Source organism: Panthera pardus, unplaced genomic scaffold (assembly GCF_024362965.1).
Source record: "Panthera pardus isolate Hobbes unplaced genomic scaffold, ASM2436296v1 HiC_scaffold_16, whole genome shotgun sequence".
NCBI classification, from domain to species: domain Eukaryota; kingdom Metazoa; phylum Chordata; class Mammalia; order Carnivora; family Felidae; genus Panthera; species Panthera pardus.
Window position 1 is genome coordinate 111,591,346 of NW_026526721.1, and position 10,777 is coordinate 111,602,122.

Below are 10,777 nucleotides of genomic sequence, written 5' to 3' on the forward strand. Positions count from 1 at the left end.
CCTTTCATTAAATGTGTAAAATGAGCCTGGAAAATACAGGTTGCAAAGAATATCATACCAAGAGTCATATCAAGAGGACTGAAAGGAGCTTCCACTGGCCCAAAGAGGGAATACTGAACTTCTTTAATACGAAATTAATCAACATGGGGCACCTGGATGGCTCAGTCAGTTGAGTGTCCAACTCTTGATTTTGGCTCAGGTCATAATCACATCACTTGTGGGGTCAAGCCCCGCATAGGGATTCTCTCTCTCCTTGTCTCTCTGCCCCTCCCCTGCTCCCTTGCACTCTCTCAAATAAAATAAATAAACAAAAAATGCCTCAAAAAAAGAGAAATCAATCAATAAAATAGGCTTTAATTCTCAAGTGTGTACTGATATGTTATTTTTTAATTAATCGGTTGATTACATTCTGAAGATAACAGAGAATCAATTCGTTATCTTGAAAAGAGGAAATGAATACAAGGAAATAAATACTAAAAATGAAGGTAACCATCTTGTATAATACTTTCAAGGTAATGTATAAAAGAAATAATCAAATTAAAATATCATTTTGCAATCTCCACTGAATTAATAAATCTGTATTTTCAGCCTCGATGGCTTTTAACCTAACATGTAGTGGCAAATATGTGTTTCCTGATGAAATAAAGCCCCATCATATATATTCTTGCTAAACAGATTGAACCTAAGTCTGGTCAAACCTCTGGATTCCAACTGATAATTCCCAGGAAACACACAAGACAGAGGAACATGGTAAACTGCCAAGAAGTGTGCAGTCAGCAAAATCTAGACTGTAGGAAACCGTACAGGCTGAGATTCTTCCACAGATAAATTAGGAATAAAGTGTCCTTGTAGGAGAGGCCAGTGGCCAAAGGAAAAAAAAAATTATGAAGCATACTTGGAGAGTGAAAGAGATTTAAGAAGACTGCCATGTTTCAAGTTGTGAAAGAATAAACTAGAGTTTCTAGGGATTCATACTTGGGTGATAATATTATATAGAAATGCAGTGAAGCTATAACTAAAATTCAGGACAGCGGTTCCACTTGGAAAGAGGGGAGAGTAGTGATTTAATTGTGAGTCAAGGATGGGCACATGGGTAACTTGGCAAAGTTGCATTTCTTAACCATAGTGGCGGTTGATATGGGTCTTCACAGTATCCTAATTCATTAACTATATACTTGTTTAATGTGGTTTATCATATCTGTGTTTGATTTTACAGTAAAAAGTATTTTGAAATAAACATAGTCTAACAACATATAAAAAAAATTAACTCCATAACCTAATATAAGACCTAAAACTATTCAACTAGAAGAAAACATGGGGAAATTGGATTTGGCCATGATTTCTTGGATATAACACCATAAGCACAGTCAGGGAAAGGAAAATATACAAAAATTAAACTAAAATTTTTCAGGGAATCAATGGAGTCAATCAAAAGAGTGAAGAGTGGGGGTGCCCTGGAGGCTCAGTCAGTTATGCATCCAACTCTTGGTTTCAGCTCAGGTCATGATGTCGGGGTTCATGAATTCGAGCCCCACGCTGGGCTCTGTGATGACAGTGCAGAACCTGCTTGAGATTCTTTCTCTCTTTTCTCTCTGCCCCTGCCCTGCTTGTTCTCTCTCTCTCTCTCTCTCTCTCTCTCTCTCTCTAAGTAAATAAATAAACTTAAAACAAAAGCAGAGTGAAAAGGCAACCAGTGGAATGGGAGAAAATATTTTCAAATCAAATATCTGATAAGAGGTTAATATCTGGAATATATAGACAACTTCTACCACTAAACAACAAAAACGAACAACATCCTTAAAAACTGGGCAAAAAACTTGAATAAACAGTTCTCCAAATAAGATACACAGATGGCCAAAAAGCACACAAAAACATGTTCAACATCTCTATTCATAGGACAAATGCCAATCAAAACCACAGTGCGATATCACCTTATAGCATTAGTATGGCTATTATTCAGAAAAACAAAACATAACATGTGGGTGTGAGGATATGGAGAAATGGAATACTTGTGCACTGGGTTGCATTAATGTAAATGTAAGATGGTGCAGTCATGTGGAAAACGGCATGATTACTCATAAAATTAAAAGTAGAATTATCATGTGATCCAGCAATCTCACTTCTGAGTGAGATGAAAGAGAATGAAAAGCAGAATCTCAAAGAGATATTTGCACACCCATGTTCACTGCAGCATTATTCCCCATAACCAAAAGGCGGAAGCAACCCAAATGTCCAACAACAGATAACTGGATAATGAAAACATGGCATATACATATATTAGAATACTATGCAGCTTTTAAAAAGAAGGAAATCATGTCATGTGCTACAACATGAATGAAACTTGAGGACGTTATGCCGAGCAAGAGTCAGCCAGTCACAAAAGAAGAAATATTGTCAGATTTTACTCATATGAAGTATCCAAGACAGTCAACATGACAAACAGAAAGTAAAAAGCTATTGCCAAGGCCTCAGGGCAGGAAAGAGGGGAATTAGTGTTCAGTTGGTAAAGAATTTCAGTGATGCAAGATAAAAAAAGTTCTAGTGATCTGTTGTAAAACAACACGAAGATATTTAACACTACTACTGAACTGTACACTTAAAAAAGGTTAACGTGATAAATTTAAAAAATGGGCAGTAATTCTCATGACTAGAACCATAATAAGAGTTGCTTTAATATAGCGTAAAAGTAAAATAAACATAGTCTGATAGGATTCTTAAATATCCATATATTGGTCACAGAAATCAAATCTAAAATATAGTATGCAAAAATATTGGCATTCAATATATTACAAAACATATTTCAAGAAACATATGGTCTAGTTGGCAGCTGGTATAGCTACATTGCTCGAGGCAAGAATCATTTTTTGCCTATAGACAGATAAAGAAACGATAGATAGATAGATAGATAGATAAAGAAACTATAGATAAAGAAACTCACCAAATAGTGACAAAAAATTCTTATGCACCTAGATGACAGATCAATTCCATACTCTAGTAAACTAGCCTCAAAATAGGGACGGAAAAAAACATAAAACTCAAAAAGAAACTGAAAAATTTACTGCATTAATGAGAGAATTTTAATACTTCTTTCCTATCATTAAGAGATCAAGTAGATAAAAGTTTTAGGAAAGATGTGGAAGATCTATACAGCACATTAATTAACAAGCTCAAACTCATGGTATAAGTAGACTGTTTCAACCAACAATTAAAGATTAATATTCTTTAGAAATGCATATGAACGTATACACAAATTGATCACATGTTATGCAATAACCCTAATCTCAAGAAGTTTTGTAGGACTGTAACATACTGACCATATTCTCAGGTCTTATCACAATTAGGTTAAAAACTAAAAAAAAAAAATCTCTAAACAACTAAATATCAAAAAAGACTCAATTGAAATAGAAAATACTAAGAACGAAATAGACATCAACAAGTATAGAAAGCCATTTAAACAACAGGGGAAAATCTATGCTAAATTCTAAAAAAAAATCCTAAAATTTATGAGTTATGCATCCATGGCAAATTCTTCATTTTTCCTAGCTCTCACCAATAAATGAAAGAACAGCTGTATAGAAACATAGTCTATGCATATGAATGTATGTACATGTGCATTTGTACACACTCTTTTCTCTTTATTTCAGTGGTGAATTCTACTGAGAAAGGGTCACAAAAATGTATCATAGAGCAGTTAAATACCTCTGAAGAAGTGAATCGAAAGCTGCATATGTGCTTCTCTGGTGTTCGTTTGGGGAGGCTAAGAGGTAGCATCTTCCTGGCACAAGGAAAGCCTCAGGCATGTAGAAGATGTTGGTTTGGTGGTCTAATTATATACAGCAGCTAAAGCCACGGAGACAGACTGACCTGGAGACAAAGACAGGCTTCGTAAGACAAATGTGGGAATTCAAGCTCTATCCTGAAGGAACTGGGGAAACGTTCCATGCTGTAGAGGGTGATCATATGTTCCTCTCACCTGAGGTCATCACCTTCACAATTACCTTGGGTTACACAATACATTATTTGGACATCCATCTATAAAGGTGTTTAAAGAAAACACAAGTCTGACCTGGTATAGTTAGGCTGAGAGGGGAAAGGTATTGGAAAAAACACCCAAACACCCACAGAAGATTAGGTAACTCCGAATTGTGTGTGATGCAAACACCTGCAGAGAGGACAACAATCTTCCTCCTGTTGCTTCATAAGGCAGAAATTCACAAACTAAATCCCTGGAGTCATGACCTTTAACTTGAAACTGTAACACCATGCCTGGATATTTCAGCAAGGAGGAGAAACAAAACAAGCTAAAGCCCGATGAGAGAAAAACTCTCTAAAGGCCTGGTCTTTAAAGGAAGCCGCTTTAGATTTCTTTCCAAGTCAGCACGAGTGTACATCAATTTTGCTGAAACCGAAAGCCTGATTTATGGCCCACCAAATGCATGCTGTATACCTGGTTTGTAAATGAGCAGCCTGAAAGAAAATCATGTTTTCTTTAAGATAGTCATCAATGCTTCTACTCCTTGATGTTAAAACTCCTTGATGTTAAAACTCATGATTCCTGTCTATATGTTAATCTAAATCTTTTGAACTTCCACAAAATGTACAAATATTCATTCTCTGTAAAAACTGTTCATTCTCTGGAACACTTTCTTCCCTGTGAGAGCCTGTTTAACAGGTAGCAATGGAAAATACTACCTGGTTCTTGTCACAGGACAAGTGAGACATATTGCTTACTCCAAAAATTTTTTAATATTTTTAATTATTCTTGAATTATTATTCATATCTTTAGTTTTTTTACAACTTATTTTTATTTATCATATAATATGGTGTTCCACTTTATTTTCCTCAAGTTTTTATTTGAATTCAAGTTAGTTAACATATACCTGTAGTATTGGTTTCAGGAGTAGAATTTAGTGGCTCATCACCTACATATAGTACCCAGTGCTCACCACAACTGCCCTCCTTAAAGCCCATCACACATTTACCCCATTCCCTCACCCACTTCCCCTAAGGCAACCCCCAGTTTGTTCTCTATAGTTAAGAGTCTCTTTTGGTTTGCCTCCCCATTTTTATCTTGTTTAATTTTCCTTCCCTTCCCCTGTGTTCATCTGTTTTGTTTCTTAAACTCCACATGAGTGAAATCATAGGCTGTTTTTCTTTCTCTGACTGATTTATTTTGCTCAGCATAATACATTCCCACTCTATCCACATCATTGCAAATTGCAATATTTCAATCTTTCTGATAGCTGAATAATATTTCATTGTATATGTATATACCACATTTTCTTTATTCATTCATCAGTCGATGGACATTTGGGCTCTTTCCATAATTTGGCTATTGTTGATAGTGCTGCTATAAACATTGGGGTACATGTGCTACCTTGAATTTTTGTATCCTTTGGATAAATACCTACTAGTGTAATTGCTGGGTCATTGGATAGTTCTGTTCTTTAACTTTTTGAGGAACCTCCATACTGTTTTCCACCAGTTTGCATTCCCACCAGCAGTGTAAGACGATTCCCTTATTTATCCTCACCAATATCTGTTTTTTCCTGAGTTGTTAATTTTCACCATTCTGACAGGTGTGAGGTGATATCTCATTTTGGTTCTGATTTGTATTTCCCTGATGATGAATGATGAGAGCATTTCTTATTTGAGCATTTTTTCATGTATATGTTAGCCATTTATATGTCTTCTTTGAAGAAATATCTGTTCATGTCTTCTGCCCATTTCTTAACTCGATTATTATATATATTTTTTGGATGTTGAGTTTGATAAGTTCTTTATAGATTTTGGACACTAGACCTTTATCTGATATGTCACTTGTAAATATCTTCTCTCATTCCATAGGTTGCCTTGTAGTTTTGTGGATTATTTCTTTCATTGTGCAGAAGCTTTTTATCTCAATGAAGTCCCAATAGCTCAATTTTGCTTTTGTGTCCCTTGCATTCAGTGATGTATCTAGTAAGAAGTTGCTCTGGCTGAGGTCAAAGTTTGTTGCTTGTGTTCTCCTCTAAGATTTTGATGGTTTCCTGTCTCACATTTAGGCCTTTTATCCATTTTGAATTTATTTTTGTGTATGGTATAAGAAAGTTGTCCAGGTTCATTCTTCTGTATGTGGCTGTCCAGTTTTCCCAACACCATTTGTTGAAGAGACTGTCTTTTTTACATTGGATATTCTTTCCTTGTTTGTCAAAGATTTTTTGATGATAAAGTTGTGGATCCATTTCTGGGTTCTCTATTCTGTTCCACTGATCTATTTGTTTTGTGCCAGTACCATACCCTCTTGATGATTACAGTTTTGTAATACAGTTTGAAATCTAGACTTGTGATGCCTCCACTTTGCTTTTCTTGTTCAACATTACTTTGGATATTTGGGGTATTTTTTGGTTACAAACAAGTTTTAGAATGTTTCTTCTAGCTCTGCAAAAGATGCCAATGTTATTCTGATAACATGAAATATGTAGATTGTTTTGGGTAGAACAGACATTTTAACAGTACTTGCTCTTCCAATCCATGAACATGGAAGGTTTTCCATTTGTGTCTACAATTTATTTCATTAGTGTTGTATAGTTTTCAGAGTACAGATCTTTTACTTCTTTGGTTAGGTTGATTCCTAGGTATCTTATGGTTTTTGGTGCAATTGTAAATGGGATAGATTCCTTGATTTCTCTTTTTGCTGCTTCTTTGTTGGTGTATAGAAATGCAACCAATTTCTGTACATTGATATTATATTCTGTGACTTTGTTGAATTCACGTATCAGTTCTAGAAATTCTATGGTGAAGTCTTTCAGGTTTTCTACATAAAGTATAGTATCATCCATGAAGTGTGAAAGTTTGACTTCCTCCTTGCCAAGTTGGATGCCTTTTATTTCTTTTTATTATCTGATATCTGAGGCTAGGACTTCTAGTACCAAGCTGAACAACAGTGGTCAGAGTGGACAACCCTGTTGTGTTCTCGACCTTAGGGGAAAATCTCTCAGTTTTTCTCCATTGAGGATGATATTAGCTATGGGTCTTTTGCATATGGCCTTTATGATATTGAGGTAAGTTCCATTTATCCCTACTTTCTTGAGGGTTTTTATTAAGAAAGGATACTGTGTTTTGTCAAATGCTTTTTCTGCTACTGAGAAGATCACATGGTTCTTATACTTTCTTTTATTAATGTGGTGTATCACATTCTCCATTAGCATGATAAATGGCTATTTCCTCATTTCCAATATGAAGGTGTCTAAAATGAGTCTCTTGTAAGAAGTATATCAATAAGTCTTGTTTTTTATCCATTATGATACCCTATGTGTATCATGTGTATTGGAGGATTTAGTCCATTTACATTCAGAGTAATTATTGATATGAATTTAGTACCATCGTGCTACCCAGAAAGTCAATATTCCTGTACATTGTCTCTGTTGCTACTAGTCTTTGTTGCCTTTGTCTCTCTTCCCAAAGTGTCGCCTTCAATAATTCTTGCAGAGCTGGTTTAGTGTTTACAAACTCCATTAGTTTTTCCTTGTGTTGGGAACTCTCTCTCTCCTTCCTTGTTAGATAAAGTATTCTTGGCTGCATATTTTTCCCACTTAGCACATTATATATATCATGCTCCTCTCTTATGGCCTGCCAGTTTTCTGTGGACAGGTCTGCTGCTAACCTTATGCATCTACCCTTGTACGTTAAGGACGTTTTGTCCCCAGCTGCTTTCAGAATTCTCGATCTTTGTATTTTGCAAGTTTCACTATGATATGTCTTGGTATTGTCCTGTTTTTGTTGATTCTGAGGGGAGTTCTTGGCCTCGTGGATTTGAATGCCTGTTTCCTTCCTCAAATTAGTGAAGTCCTCAGCTGTAATTTGTTCAAATAAACCTTCTTTTTCTCACTCTTCTTCTTCTGGGACTCCTTTTATACAGATATTATTATGCTTTGTGGATAACTTAAGTATATATTCATGATCTAATAGTTTCCTCTCCCCCTTCTTTTCAGCTTCATTATTTTCCGTAATTTTATCTTCTGTATTACCTATCCATTCCTCTGCCTCTTCCATCTTCATTATGATTACATCCAGTTTTGCATTTCAGTTATACTGGCATTTTTTTATTTTGACCTGACTAGTTTTTAAGTATTTTATCTGGTGTCTTCTATGCTTTTCCCGAGCCCAGCTAGCATTCTTATGACTGTTGTTCTAAATTCTTGTTCAGATATATGGCTTATATCTGTTTTTGAGCAAATCCCTACATGTGGTTTCTTCTTGATCTGTCTTTTGAGCAGAATCCCTCGGTCATGTCATTTTGTCTAGGTTTCTCTTTCTTCATGTTATGAAAGCTTGTTATGTTTCCTGCTCCTGACAGTAATGCTATATTAAGAAGGGTTCATACACTGTCCAGGGCATAGCACTTCAGGAAGTGTTTCTGGTGTGTGCTTTGTGCACTTTGCTGTTGTGTTTTTGCTGCTCTTTTCCACAGGTCAGTCCTCTGTAGAGTTCCTCCTTTCTTGCATGGAGGATTGTTTGGACCTTTAACTAGGTGTGCTTTGATTTGTTTGTTAAAATAAGCCTGATCCAAAAAAAGAGAAAATGAAAAGGAAATAACAAAACACCAAACAAAAAACTATAAGCCTGATTTCAAAGAAAACGAGAGAGAGAGAGAAAAAAAAGGAAGCAAATGTAAAAACAACCAAACAAAAACTACAAGCCTGAATCTAAAGAATGAAAAAAAAGAAATCCTGGTCCTATTTCTATCAGAACTGAAACTCACGCTTTGGAGCACTCTATGATGTGTACACTTGACGCATGCATTTGTTCTATGTGCGACAGGCTTTCTGCACTGGTTCACAGTCAGACGTGCCTTAAGATGCACCTGCAATATGCAGAGGTTGGGGTTTGGTATAAGTGGCTCCAGCCTGCATCGCGGGCACTTTTTTTTTTTTGCTCACTGAGCAAAGTCCACTGAAGTCCAACAGTGCTGGTGGGTGGGGTGAAGATGACATCATCCCACTCTCTCCTCCCTGGAGAGGGGAGCTCTCACCCACCCCTATTCAGGAAACCCTTAGAGACAAGTGAACCAACTCCCCTCTTGGGTTTCAGACTTCTGTCAGATACCTGCCTGTGCCAGGCCCTCAAACACCTGGCACCACAATCTCCTGTGTTTTATCTCTGGCATGGCTGGGATTCAAAACTCCAAATCTTAAAGAGCCTGACAAGGTGTGGACCCACTCCCTTCCTCTAGAGGAGACTTCACTGTGCTATGTCTGGTGCCATTTTGTCCCAGAAAAGCAGCTGCATGACCTCACAGGTGCTTGGAGTTTATGTTGACGTACAGTGAAAAACAGTGACCAAGTTATCTGCCCTCTCTGTGCACTTCTGTCCCTTGCTGATGAATGGCCATTCAACGATGCTCTCCGGGTCTTTTGCCCTTGGAGAAGCAATATACCCTCCTCTGTATGTACTCCAAGAAGGGGAATGTTTTCTCCCCATGCATCACAGGGGATACCTCCACCTTCCTTCTCTCCAGGAGTACCACTGCCCGTATGGCTTGACTATAGCATATGTTGTGGACTCCTAAAATCTCAGAATTTTGAGCTCTCCTGTTTGTAAAAACTTGCAATAGTCAGTTCCTCCCAACTCCCCATTTTGGCGAAGTGTTTTTCTAGTAGGAACCCTATGTGCTGCTGTTTCTCCCCAGCTCACTCTCTCCTCTCCCTGTGCCACTGTGGGCTTCTCTCCCCCAATTCACATCTCTGCACTTCATACCTGCCAAGTTCTCTCCCTCTAATTGTGGAAATACTTCTCTTAATCCTCAGACCAATTTCCTAAATGTTCGAAATGATTTGATGTTAATCTAACTATGTTCGAGGAACAAGGCAAGTCCAGGGCCCCTGAATACTCTACCATCTTAATTAACCCTCTATTGTGTTCCACTTTTGTTCTTCCACATAGAAATTCATCACTGATATTGCGATTCTGTATTTTCTAGTCTGTTTTACTGCTTATCTTTGTCTTCTCCCACACTGAACCAATATTGATTTATGTGACATATTATAGAATGATTCAAACAGCATTAAAGGATTGCAAAAGTTTCTTACTCAATAACTTTATGTTAATATGTAGTAAAACCAAATTTATAAATAAGTTATCAAAGTTATACCTATAATTTCATGATACAACCTATGTGTCCCCCATGTGAGAGCACATCACCCAGGATTTTATGTCATCCTAGTATCTTCAGGTCATTAGAACTACATTCTGCTTCTTTATTTAATCAGTGTTCAGTATGTGACTAGAAACTTTCTTGGATTGATAATATAGCAATCAATATTTTTAAAAGTTTGAGTGTTGGGTGGGGGTGAGGGCGTGCCTCAGTGGCACAGTTGCTTAAGCATCTGACTCTTGATCTCAGCTCAGGTCATGATCTCACAGTTCATGACAGTTCATGAGTTCGAGTCCTGCAATGGGCTCAGCACTGATGGCATGAAGCCTGCTCAGGATTCTGTCTCTCCTATTCTCTGCTCCTCCCCAACTTGTGCTCTCTCTCAAAATAAATAAATAAACTTAATTTTACAAAAAAAGCATAGTGAGAGCCAAATATTTAGGCTTTTGAAAGAATTTATAGCCTACATGTTAATCCTTTCCTTCTATAAGAAACTGAGCAATATATTTGAAAGCAGATTTTGTTTGTATTAGGTGAATTGAAAAAAATAAAAAACCTAATGGAATTTACATTTGGTGAATACAATTACTGTATGGACCATTAATTGAAAAAACAGGTTTTCAATATAATGTAGTTTTCCTC